The sequence below is a fragment of the Lactuca virosa genome, chromosome 3 (genome assembly GCF_052849685.1).
Source record: "Lactuca virosa cultivar CGN04683 chromosome 3, Lactuca_virosa_CGN04683_v6, whole genome shotgun sequence".
NCBI classification, from domain to species: domain Eukaryota; kingdom Viridiplantae; phylum Streptophyta; class Magnoliopsida; order Asterales; family Asteraceae; genus Lactuca; species Lactuca virosa.
In genome coordinates this window covers 209,913,182-209,920,938 of record NC_136428.1, presented here as the reverse complement: position 1 = coordinate 209,920,938, position 7,757 = coordinate 209,913,182, and positions in this window count along the sequence as shown.

Below are 7,757 nucleotides of genomic sequence, written 5' to 3'. Positions count from 1 at the left end.
TATGTTAAACCGTGAGCATACATAAAAAGAACGCCCAAATCTGACTTCGTATGAAGAAGTTATGATTTTTCTAAGTTTCGGAACAGCAGTAGACAGCTAAAAACTCGAAATAAAGATCGAGTGATTTTTAGCCGACACAACCTAAATGAGAATTGAAGGTCTCGACAATAGTATTACAACGGTAAAAAGACAGACAAAAACGGACATCGAATGAAGAAGTTATGGATTTTTAACGGAATTATCCTGTCCTGGCCTATTAAATAATATAAAATTAAAAATAAATTCAAAATTAGCCGACAAAGTCTAAACTAAAGTTGTAGAGTATATTCTCACCTACGCGTGGATATGAAGAACGTCAAAAACGGAGCTCGTATGCAAAAGTTACGCATTTTTGAAGTTTTTGGCACACACTTCGAGGCTTATCCGAAGGAGTACGCCCAACGTACTTCGGAGTACGCCCAAAGTACCGAATGGAGGGCCTCGGATCGGCCACGTCGCCCCTACACCCTCTACTACAGTTCCATCCGAAGACCGGAGACGTCATCGCTGACGTACGCCCCGCGTACGAGGGTACGCCCAACGTACGAGGTACGCCCCGCGTACTTCGGTGTACGCCCAGCGTACGAGGGCAAATCCCCGTCCTATAAATAGCATGTGAGACTTTCGACTTTTCTTGCTCATTTTACTCTTCTCTCCCACTTCTACTCTCCTGTTAGAAGCATGTGAGACGACCCCGACGCCCCGGTTACGTACCCAAGTCCCGACGAAGGTCCGAAGCTCCGAGATTCCCGAGAAATTCACCAGTTTCCGGTCAAAGTGCCGCCCGAGAAAATCTTGCATTCTTCAAATCACCACACTTTCCAGGTGAGTTTATACCCCTACATTTTCACGTGTTTTTCATGTTTTAGGGGGGGGGGGGAATACAAGTGAAACACAAGAAAAACTTATGTTCAAATACGCACCATTATATTTGGTTTCAAATATTTTACTTACATCTGTTAAACAACATTAATACTAACGTTACACTTTACATGCAAAGTTGGTATTACGTCAAGTTTTTATCACCAAATGTAACACACTTTTGAAAAACTATAATGGGTATAGTTTACAAGTTATTCATGATATCTTTTCATAAACACGATAAAAAGGAAATACTTTCATTTACAAGAAATGTGGACATCCGGCTTCACCGTACTCTCGAGTACGCATTTCAAGTCCTGTCTTATAAACCATAATCTCTTGTAGGGAGAGCCTGATACTTGTGTATAGATCTATACGGGATTGACAATCCCGCACCTAAACTGTTAGCTACAGTTAGACCGACAGGTCTGGGGTGACAAACGTCATAACACTGCAACGCCTGAAGAACGTTGTTACAGGCAGTCTGGGTCAATAGCATGGTTATAAATCTCACATGGAATATCATAATATTTTGATTTATGAGACTCTTAAATGCATTCAGTGCTACATTATATATGTATAAATCCACTTTCACCATTTTAGCATGAAAGACACTATTGCATTCCAGCCTTTGGAACTTTTTCAAACTATTACACATACGTAGAAAATATTGGATTTTCTGGAAAACACGTTCAATTATTTTTACCGAAAGACATACGAATTTTAGTACAAAAACGCTTATGAACTCACCAACTTAATTGTTGACACTTTTTCAAAACTACTTCTATTTCTCAGGGAATCAGTAATACAGGTAACCATCAGCTTTTGGAGAAGGAACGCTAAGGCGTCTGTTATCAAAACATTTTAAATCATCATATTTGTAATATTCTTTTGAAACATGTATTACATGCAACGATGTAACTTTTATTATATTTATGATGGTTGGGTTACTTTCTTTACAAATATTCAATTGTTATGATACTACGTGAAGTCATCCACCCCCGAATGTTTCCGCCATTCTGGTTTGGGGGTGTGACAATATCCGTGAGTATGTGAGCTTTATAGGGTGCAAGATCCTGAACGAGATGGTGGAGAAGGCCTGTGAGCGGGAGATAGAGTTGGAGTTCAACACCAAGCGGAAACCCAAGCAGACACATACATCAGTAGGTCAGGCTAAAAAGCCTAAGACCTTAGATTCTTCTAGTAGGGGCTAGTAGGGCCGTGGCCGGTGTGCCAAGTGCGGTAAACTGCACAGTGGGGCTTGTCGAATAGCAGGCTCAGGAGGTTATGTGTGTGGCCAGAAGGCTCACTTGAGCAGGGATTGCCCCAAGAAGGGCTTGATTTGTTTTCATTGCAACCAGACCGGCCACAAACGGGCCGATTGTACGAGGTTGCAGGGAGGGGGAGGATTAGTTTGTCACGATGAGGATCACCGATGGCCGCCCTGCTAAGGCGGATACTCCAGCGGTGACGAGTCGCGCGTTTGAGTTGACCACCGAGGAGGCTCGGGCAGCGCCAGACGTTGTGGCTGGTACGTATTTTATCTCCTTATTCTATACTTATTGCATTGCTTATGTGTATGTTGTGCTTATGTATAGGGACCTTTTGGGTCAATGGTATGTCTGCCCACATTTTGTTCGATTCGGGAGCTACCCGATCGTTTGTATATCTTGCGCTTAGCCAGAAGTTTCGGGACGCACCATGGACTCTGGATTCCCCTCTTGAGGTCGAGATTGCGGATGAACGCACTGTGAGTGCTGCGAGGGTGTACCGAGACTGTATCCTGAATGTACTTGGGGAGAGGTTTTGTGTTGATCTAGTCTCGATACCATTGTGACGGCTGAAGGTGATCGTCAGGATGGACTGGTTGGGAGCCAACGGGGCTATGATAGATTGTGAGCGCCAGTTGGTGGGGGTTCGAAGCCCAAGTGGGGGAGAATTGGTTATTCATGGAGAGAGGGCCTCGCGAGGGCCAACCCTCTGTTCAGCTGCGAGGGCCAAAAGATTTCTACAGTAGGGTTGTATGGGATTTTTGGCATATATCACGGATACGAGGGTTGAGACCCCAAGGGATTTGGACAGTGTACCGGTTGTACAGGAGTTTCAGGATGTCTTTCTCGAGGAGTTACCTGGAGCGCCTCCAGAGAGGGAGGTGGAGTTCCGCATTGATTTGGTACCGGGTGCCGCTCTGATAGCCAAGGCACCGTACCGGCTAGCTCTGCCCGAGATGCAGGAGCTATCTACGCAGCTTTAGGAGCTGCTAGACCGGGGGTTTATCCGTCCAAGCAGTTCCCCATGGGGAGCCCCGATCCTGTTTGTGAAAAAGAAGGACGTGTCCCACAAGATGTACATTGATTACCGGGAGCTGAACAAACTAATGGTGAAAACCCATTATCTACTACCAAGGATCGATGATTTGTTCGATCAGCTGCAGGGTGCGTTTTGGTTTTCCAAGATTGATCTTCAGTCGGGGTACCATCAGATGAGGATTCGAGATGAGGATATACCGAAGACGACCTTCAGGACTCGGTATGGGCACTATGAGTTTGTGGTGATGCCATTTGGGCTCACCAATTCCCCAACAACAGTCATGGACCTCTTGAACAGAGTGTGTATACCGATGCGGGATCGGTCGGTGATCGTTTTCATTGATGATATCCTGATCTATTCTAAGACCAAGGAGCAGCACGAGGAGCATCTGAGGGAGGTATTGGAGACACTAAGAACAGAAATGCTTTATGCCAAGTTCTCAAAGTGTGATTTCTGGTTGCGTGAGGTGCAGTTTTTGGGGCACATAATCAATCAAGAGGGTATTTCGGTTGATCCGGCCAAGGTTGAGGTTGTGAGGCGGTGGGAAGTACAGAAGAACGCATCTGATATTCATAGCTTCTTGGGTTTAGCGGGGTAATATCGGAGATTCATCCAGGATTTCTACAAGATCGTCGTGCCTTTGACCCGCTTGACCAAGAAGAATGTGACATTTTGATGGGGCACGAATCAACAGTTGGCTTTTGAGACCCTGAGACAGAGGTTATGCGAGGCTCCGATTGTAGTGATACCTGAGGGACTGGATGACTTGGTACTATACTGTGCTGCATCGATCTCAGGGTTAGGCACGATACTGATGCAAAAGGGGCATGCGATAGCTTATGCCTCGAAGCAGTTGAAGCCTCATGAGGCGAACTACCCCACTCACGACCTGGAGTTAGGGGCAGTAGTGTTTCCCTCAAGATTTGGAGGCACTACTTGTATGTAGTACGGTACACTATCTATACTGATCATAAGAGTTTAAAGTATTTGATGGATCAGCAGAACCTCAACATGCGGCAGAGGAGGTGGTTGGACGTGCTGAAAGATTATGATTGTGAGATCTTATAACACCCAGGGAAGGCCAACGTGGTGGCCGATGCTTTGAACCGTAAGGCGGAAGGTACCCCGATTGGGAATGTTTGCTTGAGGATGACGGTGATCTCTCCATTGTTGGATATGATCAAGGAGGCTCAAGTCGAGTATGTGAAGAAAGAGAATTGGAAGATAGATCGGATTCGGGGTCAGTATCCCTTTTTTGTTCGAGATAGCCGAGGTCTTCTGACACAGTGTGGTCGGGTCTGGGTACCGGTGACTGGAGGAGTGTGACAAAGGATATTGGAGGAGGCACACAATTCCAAGTTCTCTATACATCCAGGGGCTACAAAAATGTATAGAGATCTGAGACTGAGCTATTGGTGGCCCTGCATGAAGCGGGAGATCGCTTGGTTCGTGGAGCGGTGCTTGACCTTCAGGAAGGTCAAGGCCGAGCATCAGCGGCCTCATGGAAAGGTTCAGCCGCTACCCATTCCTATGTGGACGTGGGAGGAGATCACTATGGACTTCATCACGAAGTTACCGAGGACAGCAAGGGGTGTGGACGCCATATGGGTGATTGTGGACAGATTGACGAAGAGTGCCCACTTTATTTTGATCTCCGATAGTATATCCCCTGAGAAGTTGGTGGATATTTACGTGCGTGAGGTGGTGGCTAGACAAGAGGTGCTAGTGTCGGTAGTCTCTGACAGAGATGTTCGATTTACATCTAGATTCTGGAAGAAGTTCCACGAGGAACTGGGCACTCAATTGCATTTTAGCATGGCGTACCACCCCTAGAAAGATGGCCAGAGTGAGAGGACGATCCATACACTTGAGGATATGCTTCGGGCATGCGTGTTGGATTTTGGAGGGACTTGGGATACATACCTCCCGCTAGCAGAGTTTTCATACAACAATAGTTATCATGCTAGTATTGAACGACCACCGTTTGAGATGTAGTATGGTCAGACATGTAGAACCCTTGTTTGTTGGGGTGAAGTAGGGCACCGGGTCATGGGGAGCACCGAGGTGGTGCTCAAGACGACCGAGATAATTCAGCACGTGTGTGACAGGCTACGAGTCGCACAAAGCCGTTAGAAAAGCTATGCTGACCGGCGGCGATCGGATCTTGAGTTCCAGGTGGGGGACTTTGTGGTGCTGAGAGTGTCGCCATGGAACGGAGTCATCAGATTTCGGAAGAGGGGCAAGTTGGGCCCCAATATATTGGACGGTTCAGAATTATGGCCCGGGTGGGCAAGGTGGCCTACCGCCTGGATATGCCGGAGGAGCTTAGCCAGATTCACAACACCTTCCATGTGTCACAACTTCAGAAGTGTGTCACCGACGAGGCCGCGGTCGTTTCTCTGGATGACATTCGGGTGGACGAGAGCCTAAAATAAATTGAGAGGCCTATTGCGATTCTAGATAGGAAGACCAAGGTTCTTCGGAACAAGGTGAAGCTAGTAAAGGTGCAATGGCAGCGCCGAAGGGGCTCCGAATGGACATGGGAGCCGCAAGAGGAGATGCGAGATCACTACCCAGACTTGTTCGCGTCAGCAGACTTCGGGGACGAAGTCTAGTTCAAGTAGGGGAGATTTGTAACACATGTTCCTGATTTTGGAGCTTGAAGAAGAAGGAGCAAAGAGGGAAGCAATAGATCCAACATCTACTCTGTATTGGCGACCATATTGAGGCGGTTGAGTTGGAGCAGCACGTGGGATTTATCTAATCTTAGCTTGTCAGTTCAACATTCATGAGATGTGAGTTTCCTCACCATACCAATGGGTCTAAGGCATAAAGGCCAGACCATTTTTTGATATGTGGTACACTCGTTGTCGTAGAGATATGTGGTATGATAGTTAGTTATGCTTTGTGTTATGCTAGCTATACATGTGATACTTGCAGGGGAGACCATGGTAGGAGCCCATGGCATTTGGATGTAAGACCATGTAGGGGAGCCCATGGATTTTCAAGTAAAGACCATCGGAGGATCCCAGTGCACTTGGATGTAAGACTATGTGGGGGAGCCCATGGCTTTCCAGCTAAAAGACCATGGGGGAGCCCATGGCACTTAGGTGTAAGACCATGTGGGGGAGCCCATGGCATCCTGGAGTAAGACCTTGGGAGGAGTCCACGACATCCTTATATGTTTGTATGCATGGCTTATCTGGTTTATGTAGCTTTTATAGCTAATATGATTATGTTATTATGTGGATTGGGTGGGGTATGCTCTGGGGGACTCACTAAGCATTAGCTTACAGTTTGTGGCTTTGTTTCAGGTACATCTGGGCCCAAGGGAAAGGGCAAGGCTTGATGGCGCGGCATGAACTCTCTCTCCGGTATTTTTATAGGACACTTGTATTGAGATTTTATGGTTTATGGAAAGTGTTTTTAACTATTTAAAAATGAAAAAATTCTTTTGAAAAATCGGGTCGTTACATCTACGCAGCTGCAAGAGCTGCTAGACAAGCTATTTATTAGGCCAAGTAGTTCGCCATGGGGAGCCCCGATCATTTTTGTGAAGAAGAAGGACGAGTCGCATCGGATGTGCATAGACTACCAGGAGCTGAATAAGGTAACGGTGAAGAACCGTTATCCCCTCCCGAGGATTGATGATTTGTTTGACCAGCTACAGGGTGCATCGTGGCTCTCCAAGATTGATCTGCGATCGGGTTATCACCAGATGCGAGTCAGAGATAAGGATGTGCAGAAGACAGCTTTTAGGACTCGTTATGGTCACTATGAGTTCGTGGTGATGTCGTTTGGGCTCACCAAAGCTGTTGCCGCGTTTATGGACCTCATGAACCGCGTGTGTGATAGTCTTCATCGATGACATCTTGGTTTAATCCAAGACTCAGGAGCAGCACGAGGAGCACCTGAGGGAGGTGCTAGAGACACTGAGGAGGGAGACATTTTTTGCAAAGTTCTCCAAGTGTGATTTCTGGTTGCGCGAGGTGCAGTTTCTGGGGCACTTTATCAACCAGAAGGGCATTCTGGTCGATTCGGAAAATATAGATGCCATGATGCAGTGGGGGGTTCTGAGGTCTCCAACTGAGATTCGGAGTTTCCTTGGTCTAGCGGGTTATTACCGGAGATTCATCCAGGATTTCTCCAATATCGCTGTTCCATTGACCCGACTGACCAAGAAGTCGGTGACATTCCGCTGGGGGCCTGGCTAGCAGGCAGCCTTCGAGACTCTCAGACAGCGGTTATGCGAGGCACCGATTCTGACTTTTCTAGAGGGTGTCGATGACTTCGTGGTTTATTGTGATGCTTCGAACACGGACATGGGTGCAATATTGATGCAGCGGGGTCACGTGATAGCTTACGCTTCGAGGCAGTTGAAGCCTCACGAGGCGAACTATCCGACGCATGATTTAGAGCTGGGGGCTGTGGTTTTTGCCCTCAATATTTGGCGGCATTACCTCTATGGGGTCCGTTGTACCATTTACACGGACCACAAGAGTTTGAGGTACCTCATGGATCAGTCGAATCTGAACATGAGGCAGCAT